The 16,666-nt window shown below is 39.8% G+C and overlaps 1 protein-coding gene across 1 annotated transcript in view; it reads right to left on the bottom strand.

Annotated features, from left to right (window-relative positions):
• UPK1B (uroplakin 1B) overlaps window positions 1-15,817 on the bottom strand; it is a 29,954-nt gene extending 14,137 nt beyond the window's left edge. Inside the window, exon 1 of the mRNA XM_020783809.3 lies at window positions 11,861-15,817. The gene's annotated coding sequence lies outside the window, so the exon portion shown is untranslated. The remainder of the gene's footprint in view (window positions 1-11,860) is intronic.
• Window positions 15,818-16,666: the final 849 nt, after the last annotated feature.

Genomic DNA, 16,666 nt, shown 5'->3' with positions numbered 1-16,666 from the left:
GTACTTCCTGTGCTACATTTTCACTCAAACAAAGTTTGGAGCTATATAAAATGAGCAGTCATTGAGTGGAAGAATGATTCAGAAATATGTTAAGTACACTGGTCAAAATCCTATTGGAGACTCAGGCTAATGTAACTGTAACTGCATAAAATGCAATGGCAATCAATGAGTAGCCACTCATATTCCAAGTCAAGTACCAGTCATGACACTTCAACAGGATTTTAGCCACTAAGTACATATGGCTATAATGATTTTGTCAGTGGAAACTGACAGCACAGAATTACCCTACCGTCCTTCTTACATGAAATTGTATCACTTTTCAGGTTCACACTGTGTAGGTATGGACATACAAATGGAAGAGTAGCATGAAATCATCCCTTTATCTCCTACCAGGCCATTACAATTTTGACATAGTTTTGGAATATATTATGTATCTCTGCTCCACTTCACAATGGATATTTTCACCTTCTAGAAGATCACCACTAGAGATGGGGGTATTCATATACAAATACGAATATCCCCAAACACGAATACAAATACCCCTCACATCACAAGAGTCCAGCCCTATGGGGCCAGATGATCCACTCACGATTGCGCCACTGCTGCGACTGCTGCAGAGCCTTCCAACGGCCCTGGATAGCACGTTCGGCAAGCCACTCTTTGACCTAGCAGAGAGGCTTGTTGTCCCACCTCCTGCCAGGAGTGGCGAGCCAAACCCGATATCTGGAGCCATTGAAAGGCTCTGTGGCAGTTGTGGCAGCGGCGGAATTGTGAGTGGACCGTCCGGCGCCATAGGGCCGGACCCTTGTTATCTCCACCTGTGGGGGGATATTCGTATACAAATACGAATACCTCCATCTCTAATCACCACAATCACATATACTGGTGGATCACACACCTGCTGTAAGCGCTACATCTGCAGCACCTGTGATGTTTTTCACTGATTCTCACACCCTTCTCCTGCCTTAAGACTTTAATTCTACCTTGGGCTATGGGTTCTCCTGCATGGTTGGAAATGCCACCTCCTTTTTCACAGTAGATAACCTGAAGCAATCCTGACTCAACCTTTCTAGTGAGAAAATCACACCCATGCCAGAAATGAAAACTATGCTGGGGAAGCTGAAAAAACAGGCCCAAGAAGAGAAGGTGAAAAGTCAGTTACAGCTAGAAAATGGGAGACCAGGAGATCAACATTTCACTTGTATTTTTTAAACAGTGCCATGTCTTTCTTCCTTGCATTCCAGTGTATTCTCCATGGAATTTATATGCACTCTCCACAAGACTCATTTTACAGGCCCACATGGATGAAACTATTAGGTTTAATAAGATGCCCATCACTATTCCAAGAAGTTCTTACCATATCTTTTAGCAAAAAGTTCTGGTGTAACATGGGCTCCTGTCAGGTCATCATTGTCTAAGGTAGTGCTTCTCAACCTTGGGTCCCTAGAAGTCCTTGGACTACAACTCCCAGAAATCCTGGCCAGCATAGCTAGTGGTGAAGGGGTCTGTGAGTTTTAGTCAAGAACATCTGGGGAGCTCAGGTTGGGAACCACTGGTCCAAGGTTTCCACTTTGCTTGCAGACAGAAACTCTGCATCCTTAACAACTGAATCACCAACCAAATTAGTTGGTGAAACTTTTCCAGCACAAGTAATAATGGGAAAAATCTGTTTCTGTCAATCTCTGCACATCTTGCAATTTCAATTGAGGAGTTTCTTGCCATTAAAGAAAAATGGCACTTCTCTAACATCATTCACCTCACTGCGCAGTCATCATCTTGCCTAATGAATGGATTGGTATAATCTTGAAAATAATATGCAGCACCTCACACCTGAGAGGCACAGAAGGTCTGTGAGTTTGTATTAAAGCAGACACGGCCTGTTAAGATGGGCAGTAGAAAAGAAAAGGAGTTTTGACAGGTATGTCCAGTGCAATTCACCAAGAAATGTCAAAACCGTTTTCTCACAAGGAGTAGAAGACATACAGCAAAGACAGTTGAAAGGGGTTTAACCTCTATGACTGAAGAGTTCCTCTCTTTTTAAATGAAGAAACCTATCCATACTATGACCAAGCTCCTTACATAGTATTTAAAGCAATTGTCACTGCTCAGCTGAATATATCTGTATTTATTACTAAAGACACCAATTATCCCACTTTACTTCTCATGGCAAAGACTGCATCAGGAATTTGAAGTCTAACTTGCAAGGTGGGTGCTAAGAGAGAAGTATTTCTGCAGTGCCACAATATACAACTCACTCACACTACCTGGACCGGTAGTTAAATGAAAACAGTCCAGTTGGTATTAACTGAACAGCTCCACACAAACACACAAACTTTGTGGAGTTCTGGTAGCAAGGCTGACCTACCAGCTGATAAGTCTGTTGTGGCCTCCAGAGTCACAAGGGACTGAAAACTGCTATCTACTCCTATATTAAGAATGCCTAAACATATATATATAGAGAGAGAGGCATGCTTAATATAGGAGTAGACAGCAGTTTTCAGTCCCTTGTGACTCGACTTATCCCACTTCTGACAGGGAATAGTGCTCCTGCCCCTGCAGGTTACAAGCCATGATGGGGATGTATAATCTCCAGGCTTAAAAGGAAGGTACCCCAAAATGCCAGATGGAGGGGAGGGGTATCAGGAGACAAATATCTAGTTGTCCCATGTGCTCCCAGAGGTATCTGATGTGGCCACAGAGATACAGGAAGCTGGACTAGATGAGCCCTTGGCCTGATCCAGCAGGGATCGTTTTATGTTTTCCTGCTTCAGCCAAAGTTTGTTCAGTTTGTCTCAGCAACAACTAGGAAAAGTCCAAGAGCAGTTCTTTTCCAACAGCGGTGGCTCCCAACCTTGGGACCCCAGATGTTCTTGAACTAAAAGTCCCAGAAGCCTTAACAACTAGCTGTGCTGGCCAGGATTTCTGGGACTTGTAGTCCTTGAACATGTGGAGGGGGGGCCAAGACTGGGAACTACTGTCCTACAACATATACCAAATTTGGCATGCCATTGTATGTATTGAATGGAAAAAGGACATTTTCAAAAGGAGACCATTTTCAAATCAGATTATAATGAGAGGAAGAGTTACAGTATCTGTGCTTCTTTAGCTTAGAAAAAGGCTAAACAGAGACAGCCATGTCCGGTAGAACAACAACAACAAAAAAGCAATTCTCCCATGTTTACAGATTGGGTCAAAGTCTGGTTCCAGACCTGAATGGTGACTTGCATGTCAAGAGAAAAGCTCACTTTTCTACAGTTTTAGTATTTAGAGTTCAAATGACAGAAGCAAGTTTGCTATGGCTGGTGGACAACAAATAACATTTTTTAGTTATAATTAAAACTGTATTGGAATACAAAGGGTCGAGAAGCAAAGCTGGGCATTGGCATTACCTTTCCTCAGCTAGGTTTGAATGCAGCTCTGGGTCAGCAAAGAGCATATTGCTATACCGCCTGCAATAGGCTTAGCCAAGTTTCTAGGAGGGTAAATATAACTTGAAAGGGATAAGAAACTTGGTGGGATGACTCCCATGACTGAAATACAACAATTGAAGGATATAAATGGCTTAAAAAGAACAGAATGAGTAGAAAGGGAGGCGGAGTATATGTTAAAAATACATATTCCTGCACGGAAACAAGATGAGCTTGGTTGACCCATGAAGAGCCTCTGTAATTGGGGCAAAAAAAAAAGCAAACAAAAAGAAGGTGGTAGTTGGAGTTCATTACTGACTTCCCAATCAAGGAGAAGATGCCATTTCCCCCAAGGTTTCATCTGCAAGAATTTCAAAGAATATGGTGAAATAGAAATGGGAGAGTTCAATGACCCTGTAGAACCTACTTCAGGTTAGTCTTTTTCCAAAAGACGCTCTGTGACTCTCCAGGCAAATGTGAAGTACAAGTGAAGGGAACAAGACTGCAGCTTGAGGGTGATAAGCAAATAGTCAAGAAATACCTTATTACTTTGAAAAAGTTCAAATCTCCAGGGCTGGAGATCCAAGGGCATTAAAGGAAATGGCTGAAGAACTCTTAGAACCATGTATCTATTATTTTCCTTAAATCATGGGTGATGGGTAAAGTGCTGGATGATTGGAGGAGGGCTAAAATTGTCCCTGTGTTTAAAAAGGTAAAAAAGGTTTTTTAAAAAAGAGAAAGAACTAGGGAACTATAGACCAGTCAGCCTGACGTCAAGGGATTTCATGGGATTTGCAGACTATACTCCAATTAATGCAGCCTAAAATAGTGTTGGCCATTTTTACAGTCACATCTCATCGTTGGCTCATAGCTTGTAATCTACAACAATGCTAAGATCCTTCTCACGTGCAAGTATCCCACATCTTCTAACTGGGCACTTGTTTTTTGTTCCCTTGTAGTACTTTGCATTTAGCCTGCAATTATCTGACACTGTCAATTCAGCAGTGCTTATCCCTCATTTAGAGCAGTGGTTCTTAACCTTTGTTACTCGGATGCTTTTGAACTGCAACTCCCAGAAACCCCAGCCAGCACAGCTGGTGGTGAAGGCTTCTGGGAGTTGCAGTCCAAAACTCCTGAGTAACCCAAGGTTAAGAACCAGTGATGTAGAGTACAGTACTGTGTCCAGTTCTGGACACAGCATTTTAAGAAGGATGCCAACAAACTGGAGCAAGTTCAGAGGAGGGCAACAAGGATGATCAGGGGATTGGAAACCAAGTCCTATGAGTAAAAGACTAAGAGAGCTGGGTATGTTTAGCCTTGAGAAAAGAAGACTGAGGAGAGAAATGATCACAATTGTCAAAGCTTGAAAGACTGTCTTATAGAGGAGGGTTAAGATCTGTTCATCATTCATGAGTGCAGGACAAGTTATAATGGGCTCACATAAGAAATTGCCACATATTATAACATGTGGTGGGAGTGGAAATTGATTCAAAAATTTTGGAAATTGATTTTTAAGGAAATATGTGATGTATTTGGAAAAGATATTGAATTTAACTCAAGAATTGCTTTGCTGTCAATTTTTGAAAATATAGAACGTGATTATTACTCAAAGAAACTGATTTCTAATTTTATGACAAGTGCTCAATTATTAACAGCTAGATACTGGAAAGACAAACATGATCTCAAATTAGAAGATTGGTGTAACAAAGTATGGGACATTGGGTTAAATGACAAATTGACTACTGAACTAAAGATTAAAAGAGGGGAAATAAGTTTGAATATTTTTATGCTATTTGGGGTAGATTTATTGAATTTGTATTAGTGAAAGGAAAGGGGAAAGCCTCTAAGCAACTATCAATACAATTTTGGAAAAGAGGTTCGTAATAAAAGAATTACTCCAAAGGGTCCCGTGGGTATGGGGGTGCACTGGGTTTTAGATTGTTAATCAGTATATTTGTATTGTTTTGTATTGATGTATTTGTTTTGGAAAATAATAAAAAAAATGTAAAAGTGGTCTCACATTACAGGAAGCCAGTTTTTGACTGAATATCAGGAAAAACTTCCTAACTGTTAGAGCAGTACAACAATGGAAACTATTTCCTCAAAAGGTGGTAAGTGCTTCAACACTGGAGGTATTCAAGAGAAAACTGGACAACCATCTATCAGATCTACTTGAATTTGGATTCTTCCACTGAGCAGGGGGGTTGGACTTGATGGCCTTATTATGCCCCTTCCATCCTCATTATTCTATGTTAGATTTTGTACTTTACAGTCATTCATGCCATCATGCTCGTCTAAAATCTGGGCTGAAATGAGTTATTCCGTTGTCATAACAAAGCAGATTTAAAGGTTCTTCACAGAGCCCTTATCAGAAGTGCTTTTTCCTATCATATATGGGGAAAGACGTACAGCCACATAAAAGCAACATCCTCCATTTTTAAATGCTTAAATTTATATTGCTTTTCTTGAACAAGTGATGGCTGAACCAGCTTTGTCATTCTGAGGATGCTTCGTATCAGACAGTATTGCCTTTCATACCACAGGGGTCAGAAAGTTCCTGCTTAGACTTGTTCATCAGCAAGTTGAACAGGCTTCTTCCTTTCATTTCCTCCAGAGTTTTTGCTCAGATCTGAAGATCTTCTGTTACTATATGTTTTTATTGTTCTTAAACACAAGGGCATGTTTGCTTTCAAGCATGACAGTTCTAGTCTGCCCTTGGCTATTTGCCCATTGCCAACACAAGAGTGTAACATAAAGTCATACATGTCTAAAGCAAGTGGCTGCTGTGAATAAAAGGCAGAATGACATTGCAAAGTGAGAGGCTATGGACGATATAATTTTGTAAATTCCAGATGGTAGTACCTCTGTGTATTTGTTGTAAGGAAAAATCAGAACCAACAAAACAAAAGAAAATGGAATGAAATAAGATAGATAGATAGATAGATAGATAGATAGATAGATAGATAGATAGATAGATAGATAGATAGATAGATAGATAGATAGATAGATAGATAGATAGATAGATAGATAGATAGATAGATAGATAGATAGATAGATAGATAGATAGATAGATAGATAGATAGATAGATAGATAGATAAACAATCTTATAGCATTTCAATGGCTTAAATCTGATTGATTGATTGATTGATTGATTGATTGATTGATTGATTGATTGATTGATTGATTGATTGATTGGCTGACTGACTGACTGACTGACTGACTGACTGACTGACTGACTGACTGACTGAGCAAGCTTTTAGGCCATCCAACTTAGTGAAATACTACTTGGGGCGATTCACATAATTAAGCAAAACATACAAACTAAAATAATAAAAGAGTGCATAGATAATAGCACAGACAAACAAAAACAAGAAGGCAACTGAGGATTGCCATCTGAGGGCATAGGTGAACCAGATCATAAAAACCATAACATAATAACAAAATATCCAGTAATATAATAAAATAATCAATAATTGCAATAGAATACTAGTCTCAATTAAGCTAGGATGTTGCCAAGGATCTCCTTAAATAATTTGATTTTTAGAGACCTAAAAATCTGTAGGGAGGGGACCTCTTTAATTTCTGGTGGAAATTTATTCCACAGTGAGGGTAGCCACTATAGAAAAAGCCTGGGTTCTAGTATTGCTTATTCCTTATTTGACTCGGGGTAGGTACCCTAAATAGTGCAGCCTGAAAGGAATGGGTTGGACAGGTAGATACCCTTGGGGAGAGGTGCTCCAATAGGTAACGAGGTTCAAAACCATTTAGGACTTTATAGGTTATAACCAACACCTTAAACCTCACACAGGAGGAAACAGGGAGCCAGTGCAGATCAGCCAGGATTAGGGAAACAAATCAAATTGCCTAGTCCCTGATATTAACCTGGCTACTACGTTCTGGACCTGACTAGCTAGATTATTCCGTAACATGTCAGGAGGTTCACCCAGCAACAAAATCTCTGTCTTGTCTGGATTCAATTTTAACTTGTTTGCCCTCGTCCAGGTAATTATCAAAGACAGGCAACACTCCAGGAGCTGAACTATATCCACTACAAATGTAGTAAATTAGAGACAGAGTTGTGTGTCATCAGCATATTGATGACGATGTACCTCAAATCTTGGGATGACTTCTGGATGATAGGAGGCAGTGTTTAAGTGCAGAATCTGGGGATGATAAGTCCACTATGCCCGTGTGGCATGATTATTAATTACAGTACATCTATTAACTTTTTATAGTGCCATAAGAAGGAATGTTGCTGATTATTTCCAAAGAGATGAGCACTTCTTGGACACATATGGCTAAAAGCTAATTCAAGCCAGGTACCATCCATTTTAGTACATATACACATGGTGCCACAAAATGCCAAGTAGAACCAGCAGGGTTATGTGGCATTTTCACCTGTCTGTTTAATTTAATATTCCCTTAGGTAATTTTAGCCACTCTTACTCTCCAGCTCCTTCCAAACTGTGCACCTGAACGGGCCAATAAGTCTCATGCAACAAGGTATGGAAAAGACTCGGGTGCCTCTAACCAGCTTCAAAATCCTTCATAACAACACAAAACCCTATGAAATGGTGAACAAGTCACATGCAATGAATCAAGCTGCCTTTCATTACAGTACTTCCACAATTGTGCCCCTCCCATTTCTTATGAGCATGTGCCTGCCTGTGAATATGCAAAGAAAACAGCCAACAAGTCAACCAAGAGGCAGAAGAGATAATGCTGTCATTAAGTGCACCACTGCTTTTTAAGAACTTTCTATGTTCTTTGTATAGTGTGCAAATTGGTTGATGTGTATCTAAACAGTCATGTGACTATAATGACCTTATCGACTGAAACATGCAACGAAAAGAAATTTCAAAGTGCACGGACTTCATTTGCTCACATATTTTGGTAAGGAGATAAGATAAACACATCTACATAAATAAAAGTCTTCTCTGTTATTCATGCCTCTCCCTTTTCTGACTAAGCCTGTGTCATTTCATGTTATAGTCTAGAGATGATGAGTTCTTATGGGAACATTGAGCTTGTGTTTGTTTTTATTTTTTTTATTTTTTTATTTATTTATTTATTTTGCCACTCTGAGTGTCATACACACTAATGGCACCAGCAAGCATTCCAGGCTTATCATACATTAGATCAAGGTTGGAGAAGTAGTTGCTTTTCAGACATTGCCTGACTACAATTCCTATAAATTTTAGGCAGCATAGACAATGGTTGTACCAACAGGAAGGCTGAGGGCAGTTGCATCCAATGACATTTGGAGAACCACGTTACAAGAATGGGTGGCACTGGTGTTTTAGACCTGAGGGGAAGAGTTCTGTGTCTTGTCCATAGATGAATGCAGGGTGAAACCTAGTGCATACTTAACTCTCTAACGAGATGGCACTATAGCAACCAGTGGTAAGCAGTTTAAATATAGAAGCTGCTGCAACCCATGATAGTCTATATACTTTTTTAAATGAAAAGTTTTATGGACATAAACATAGCTTTCTAAAAACGTCATTTCACTAGAATCTGCAAGTCCCAAACTATATTTAAACTGCAATTTTACACATGCTCACTTAGGGAAAACAATGTAGCTGAACCCAGTTGTGCTTCTGCCCAGGAATGGACTGAAGGTTAGAGATGGTCTATAATCAGCCATTCTCAACGGAAGCTATATGGCCCCATGGGAGCCCTGACACATTTGAAGGGACCACAGACTGGAAAAATATTTTGACACGGAACCTTCTAAGGTTCATTTTGCAACTTATACATTCCTGTTTGGGCCTATACTTCCTTCAAAATGTTTTTTTTTTTTTTTTGCTGTGGCCAAAAATAGGCTGAGAATGGATGTTCTCTATGCAGTTATCCGACATCCCATTTCATGATATCATTGTCAGGGGTTGACCACCACTGTTGGCCATAGCTATATTAGCTCCAAGCTGAACTCGGGGAATAAATCCAGGCCTTCACCCAAGGAGGTTCAAATTAAGAGCGACTCTTGCTAATCTCCTGCTGATCTCCTCTGTTTTTCTTGGCTACACTCAGATATTCAGAGCAGCGTTATGTTACCAAATGCTTAAACGTGCCTTATTGAGAGGCACCCAAGCTTAATAAAAAGAAACATAAACATTTCTCAGGATTGGTAATTTATTCTCCCATCCTGCACTGACATTCGACATCATCTAGTAACGTGTCTTGATCCTTTTCAACTACATTAGAACCACACCTTGACTTTGGTAGTGTCTGAGGTAGTTTCTAATTGTGTGTGAAGCATAAGCTTGAAATATATATGTGAATAAGTTTTTAATTATGTCCAATTGGACTGTAGAAAATGCCTTGCAAGTACAGTACTTTGTGACTGGGATGCTGTAGCAATATCTAGCAAAATGGGAAACATTAAATCATTACTCCTGTTCATTCATATACATTAATTAGGGACCTGCTTCAAAGTACACTTAACATAGCATGTTTCCATGAATTTGTCACTACAGACTGCTCACTGCATTAATAAGGGAAATTTGGCAGATATACTTTAAACACCAATAATAGGAATGCCAGTGATACAGACAAGCATGGCCTTACAATAATAATTGTAGGCAACACAGAACTTAAGGCTCTTGTCCACCACCAATTTTTTGACAGTTTTGTTGTCAGTACTTGGTTACATTTCTCCAGTGAGAAAAGTACCCAATTATCTCTTTCCCCAATTACTTTGGTCTTTTGACCCCCCCCCAACAACAGCTATACTGAAAAGATAGATTAAGATGCTTCAGTCCACAAAAACTGCATTGAAAACTGCATTGATTTGCAATGTAGACAGTGAGAATGCACACTTGAAGTCTTCATGTTTGCACTGTAAATGCAAACATTCACAACCCTGTGCTTCAATTGCCTCCTTTTAACAGACAGGTAGTGAACTCTTTGTTTGAAAATGTATGTCGGCAGCCTATAGATATACACACAGAGAAACACAGGAACATACATATTATCCTGTTATAGAAATAAAAACAGGCTCACTAGATAAAAGGAGTACATAGCAGAAAGGTCAATGTTCAAATGAGATGCAAGTTGACAACTAGGAATGTGAGCATGGCATAGCCAAAGCTGTGGCACAAAGGACTTTGCTTGCCTGCAGTCCATTACATGCTTAATAATAATAATAGTGTGCTGTCAAGTGAATTCTGAGTTATGGCAACCCTTTCCAAGGTTTTCTAGGAGTGAATAGATGGAAGTGGTTTCCCATTCCCTTCTTCTGGGAGTGTCCTGGGACTGTGCAGCTTGCCCAAAACCACACAAGCTGGCTCTCTTTCAGAGGCAAATCAGGGAACTCCCAACTTCTGCTTCTGTAGCCAGATAACTAACTCAATCAGCTCTCCAGCTAGACATGAAAATAATAATTCTGTGCCATCAAGTCGATTCTGACTCATGGGGAAATTTTTCAGGGGTTTCTAGGTAGAAAAAAAACACAGAAGTGGTTTGCCTGGGACCAAACTTCCCTGAACCTAGTAGGACTTTCAAGCAAAGTGGGCTACATGCGCTTTTAACATTTATCCTAACATAGTTCCACTCTTTTGTGAGTAAGCAATGAGTGCAGAATAAGAGGTTCATCTATAAACAGTTCAGCTAAATTGCACAGATGAAAAAGGAACAAACACATAATTTGAACAGCTCAGACTTTCTCAGGGTAATTCTTTTTTTCAGAGTTTGGAAGTAATACTCTTTTGGACTACGGTTTCCAGAATCCACCAGACAGCCATACTTTTGGGGTGTTGAAATCCAGAAAATAAAACTTCCAAGATCTGCTTCTTCTAGAAAGCAGTTTGCTTGCTATCCTCTCATTAAAAATAGTGCAACAAAGAAAAAGCTATATAACAGCATGAAGAAGAATTAACTAAAGAAAAGTCTTTAACTCTGTATGTGTGTGCTTTGCATTTCATTTTATTAACTTTACTGAACCAGGAGAAACTCATTAGTTTTATCATGTTCTTGGAGAAATTAAGAAAAAATCTGTATCTTGTAACCTAAAACACCATTTTTCTTTTCTTTTACTGTGCATCATTATTAATTGGCAACACTCATTGCCACTATGATAATTTGTTTCCTGAAAGAAATGGATAATGAAATCTCAAACTGCCATACTATACACAGCTTAAAATTATGTGCGACATCTAAGCATTTTAGTAGTGTAAAGCAATTGCAACTCATAGTGAAATCCTCTTTATGTCTACTCAGAAATATTTATTTATTGAATTCAACAGGACTTGCTTCCAGTCAGATGTGCAACAGATTAATGCTTTAATAAGCCTGATCAGAAAGAGCAGTGTAGCGGTTAGTTTTTTTAACTATAGATGCTGCAGGCATCTATTCGCTTTAGAAGTATGGAATGATAATAGAAATAAAAAGGACTTTAGAATTCAAAATTCCATTAAAAAGTAACCCAGTCACCCAAGAAAGCTTTACTCACCGTTTACTCTCCTTATTCCGGCTGCTGCAACCCAAACACAGAATCCAGTGAGTTTTCCCTCAGTCGCCTTTTAAAAGAGCCCAAGAACAAAAGTGTATAATGGGAGGGGGGGCATGTCACGTGCAAGAGCCCTAGATCAGGTCCAACCTGTTCTTCAGTTGTGATAGGACCCGTGGGTGTCTCTGGTGATGTGATTCTTTGATTGTACTAGAATGTTGTTGTGTGCATCCTCATTCACTAATTTCTGTGGTATAGCTATTATTATATTCAGTCAAACATGGACAGATGGCTCATACATATGAAAGTTTTAAAAATGCACAGGCACTTGAAAAAAGAAATGTAAATAGCCATTACCATAGCTACTAAAATGGAAACAGAATATATTAAGAAGAAAGGAGAAAAAATGGAGCTTAAGGGAGAAATTAAAATAATTGTATTCATGATTTTTTCTTCTTCTTGCCTTGTCCAAAACGCCTTCAACACCCCGGGATTCTTTTTCTTTTCTTCTCCATTAAACATCCCACAAAGTCCACTCCCTGTGTGGTTTGATAACTTTCAGAGATGTTCTGGCTACAAACCCCTTGTGGAGGCATTCTTTAATTTATCTTTGCATAGTTGCACTGCAGCCCTTTAAGCCTGCTTGAAATACTTACCACGGAAGTTTTGAAAACTCTTCAAGCCCGGAGTAGTAAGAAAAATGATGTCTGTTAACTTGTAACCAGGAGTGCCTTACCCCCTTTTTTGCCTGCTGAGGACTCTTGTAGCAGCGTTTGGTAGTCAGTGATGAATTCAGCAGATACAATTTTTGAAATGCTGGATGAGAGGATGGAAGAAAAAAAAACCACCCTGAAGAACAACCAAAATATAATACAGATAATTAACACACAGCAATGGGCACAAGTTACAGGAAGCCAGATTTCAGTTGAATATTAGGAGAAACTTCCTATCTGTTAGAGCAGTACGACAGTGAAACCAATTACCTCGAGAGATGGTGAGTGCTCCAACACTGAAGGAGTTCAAGAGAAATTGAGACAACCACCTGGCAGATATCCTTTGATTTGTATTTCTGCATTGAACAGGGGGTTAGCCTTGATGGCCTTACAGGCCCCTTCCAACTTCACTATTCTATAATTCTATGAAATCTGTTTTGTACCAAAGTGCAATCTTGTGCATGTTAAGTCAACAAGTATTCAGTGGGGTTAACTTGTCAGCAAGTGGATTGAAACTAAATTTAGTCATACTTGTATAAGACTCGTTGAAATTGATTATATTTGAGCTAGTCATGATTAACTCAAGCCACAATGACTTCAATAGTCCTACTTTAATTATAACTAAGGGTGTGTTTACACATTGTAATACGCCTATATTTGTGTCAAGTTTAGCACGTTTGAATTCAATGTAAAAAATTCTACCTATGAAACGCACATCTAAGTGTACTCTCTTTTTTTGGCTTGAAAGTAAGGCCTGATCACACGAGGCAAATGTTTCCCACTTCTAACGATACTTTTCATACTTCTATTGTACTAAATCATGGTCACATGGTATATATACCTGGAAAAACATTCCCATTTGTTTTAATGTTACTGATTCATTTCTCCCTATTAGAAAAGTTATGGCCGACTACACTGTGGAACTGATTTATATAAGTTGTAACCTTCCCAGAAGGGCAGTTGAGCACTATATAAAAATGAAATAAATGAAACAAATAAACAAATGTATTTTCTGTCTTGTCTCCTGGGGCAGCACGGCCCCTCATTTTATAATTTCTTAAAGTAAAAAATATATACACCCCCTAAGCCATGCCTCCCTCCTTTCTTTCACTGGCAAATGACTGGTTTACCCCTGCTGAGCCCCATGGGGTGGGGACACTTCTTCAAGGTTGTGCCTTGGGCCTGGCCACTCTCCCTTCTCTGTTTTCCCTGGTGAGACTGACGTTCACACATGCAATACCAATCAGGAATGTTCCGATATGTCATCAGAACAAAATAATAGAAGCCTCCTGTGAGGGGGAAATAAACTGCATTTATACCACTAGCCACGGAAATGATTCGATATTAGGCATGCATTGTGTGACCAGAAATTTATGCAACAATCTAACTGGGGTATAAGTAGGGAACATTTGCCTCATGTGATCAGGCCCTAAGTTATATTAAAGAGCTGTGAGGGTGGTCATTTATTTTAATTTAATTTATTTTGAATCATTTCGGCATGTGTGGATGCCTGCGTTGGAGTAAATTGTGACATGGGGGTCTGCTGAATTGGATGCCAATTTTAATTTTTTTTTTTAACCTCTTCTTTATGACACCCTTTTCTCCCCCAGGTGACAATGAAAACTGGAGATTGGCAGGGTGGAGGAAGGGAGACAATGCCAATGGCCACGAAGGAAGCAGTTCCTGGAAACAAAATGGCAAAAGAGAAGGAAAGGGGAAGGTGGGAATTCAGTTGTTGTCATGCAGGCAGGCATGAATGTGTGTATGTGTATATCCATACACATCGGTGAGGAGAAGGAAGACCCAAAGGACCGCAGCTGCTTGCCCTTGTTTCCTTATCCACACAACCTGCTGCCATAGCTGCAAAAGGCGACACGGTGAGGCCTTCCTTCAGCCAGCCAAGCAAAGAGGTGGCATCCTTCCCTGCTGAAAAGCCCTTCTTGCTGCTTGAGCTCAAATACAGCTCTTGATGCTGTCGCTGCTGCTGCCACCACCACCTCCATTGCTGTGGGTGACCATAAGGACAGAGACAGTGGAATGAAAGCAACATAACATTAACTTGATTTGTAAAACCTCCAACCAGCTCCCAATTTATTTCAGCAGTGCAACCACACCCTGAGTCTAGATTGCACCGTTGTGCTACATCTTAGTGAGCAATTGGACAGAAAAGGTGCCTGTACACCTTTTCTTATATTACTATAAGACTTTAGGTAAAGGTTCCCCTTGACAATTTTTGTATAGTCATGTTCGACTCTAGGGGGCGGTGCTCATCCCTGTTTCCAAGCCATAGAGCCAACGTTTGTCTGAAGACAATCTTCCGTGGTCACATGGCCAGTGCGACTTAGACACGGAACGCTGTTACCTTCCCACTGAGGTGGTCCCTATTTATCTACTTGCATTTGCATGCTTTCAAACCGCTAGGTTGGCGGGAGCTGGGATTCGATCTTACAGCTGAAGATCTACAGACCTTACAGCACAGAGGCTTCTGCGGTTTAACTTGCTGTTCCACCATGTCCCTTCTTTACTTAGTAAGACTTTACTTACTGTTTATTTCTTACAGTTGATATTCTAGTTCTGTATCTATCTCACTGCAGGATAAAGACCAACACTACTCACTATCCCTACTAAGCTCCAGTGCAAGGATATTCTGCTGTTAGGGAATATTGAATGGGTAGAGGGAACCTTTCCCTCTAATTTCACAGCCTAAGATAGAACTATTTCTATTCTGTCATCACTGAATAGCAAACCCATGGGTTAGCTATGACACAATTTGAACACAAATAGAGCTTCTGATAAAACAAAAAATAAGTATGGGTATATTTCTAGACATCTTATAGAATTAAAAACAAACAGCAGACAAAACATACCTGATATAGCAAATCTCCCTGAGGGTCTTCAACCCAGAAAAGTATAAGCAACCATAAAAAGTACAGCAAACCCTTTAGAGGGGAAAACTAGAAATAAAAACTAGCATGTGGCAGGGCTAAAGAGGATCTGGGGAACACCCTCCTGGGAGGCCATATCTGTCAGGAAACCTGAAGAGGAGTATTCTTTGAGGGAAGACATACTAAGTGCATTTTCTCTAGATCTCAGTTACATTCTCTAAAAATGAAAAACTGAATGTTTGCCTATCCATTCTGAAGTAAAATGGTATTACCTACAGTATATTTAAGCTGTGGTTATATTTAAGGTATGCAGCACTATGTATGTTTCTAAGTGAAATAAAAATAAAAAAACCCATCCAAATTAACTCACCCCATCAAGCAGCACCACAAAGACCACTGAGCATTCAACACAGTGTGTAGAACATGTGAATGGCCATTACTGTGGAGAGAATGGGTGCAGGAACTGAGACACTATCTGCTCAGATCCTTAATAACATTATGTTAAGTATTTTGGACAGAGGAATAAGGGTTGCAGGGTGATCGTGGTGGTACATGTCATGAACTATACATACGGTAAATCTTTCAAGGCAAAGGAAAATGAAAACAATGTTTTCTTTCTCCCATTCTGAGAATAACCAACTACACATTTTCAGATTTATGACAAAAAAAAATTGCCATGCTAGCAATATCCCATCCCCTAATAGTTCAGGGCCAAAACAGGAGGTGGGCCTTGTGATTAGGGAGAAACAGGACAGGCAAGTTTGGTTGAGAAACAAGCACAACATACATATAAATACCTTTGCTGTGAGCCAGTGAATTCTGGTGCCAGCTGGGAATGAGTGATAAAGGTACCTAGACTGAGCAATAAAACACCTCATAACCTAAAACTTTTCCTTCCTTCAGCACACGTTTCTTTGAGAGTTTTCTCCTCACCTGGATAAACATAGTAATTTCCTGAGACTTCAGCTTTTGCCCAGAGCAGGGCTGCTAGACATGGGCGTGTGTGTCAGATACTCAGAGAAATACTATCCCTTTCCATTTCTCCAGGTGGACAGAAAAATCTTAGGGCAAGTAGCTTGGAAGAGAAGAAAGTTCAGTTTTTACATGTGAGGTGGCCTGGGCATCTCCACCCACTATTTCTCAGTTAGCACCTGGGTGTGTTTTGCCATTTACTGGCTGCCAAAAAACAAGCCCCTGACTCTGATTTTCTC

The sequence above is a fragment of the Pogona vitticeps genome, chromosome 3 (assembly GCF_051106095.1).
Source record: "Pogona vitticeps strain Pit_001003342236 chromosome 3, PviZW2.1, whole genome shotgun sequence".
NCBI lineage: Eukaryota > Metazoa > Chordata > Lepidosauria > Squamata > Agamidae > Pogona > Pogona vitticeps.
The sequence above is the reverse complement of the archived record's forward strand: the minus strand, read 5'-3'. Positions and strand labels throughout refer to the sequence as shown.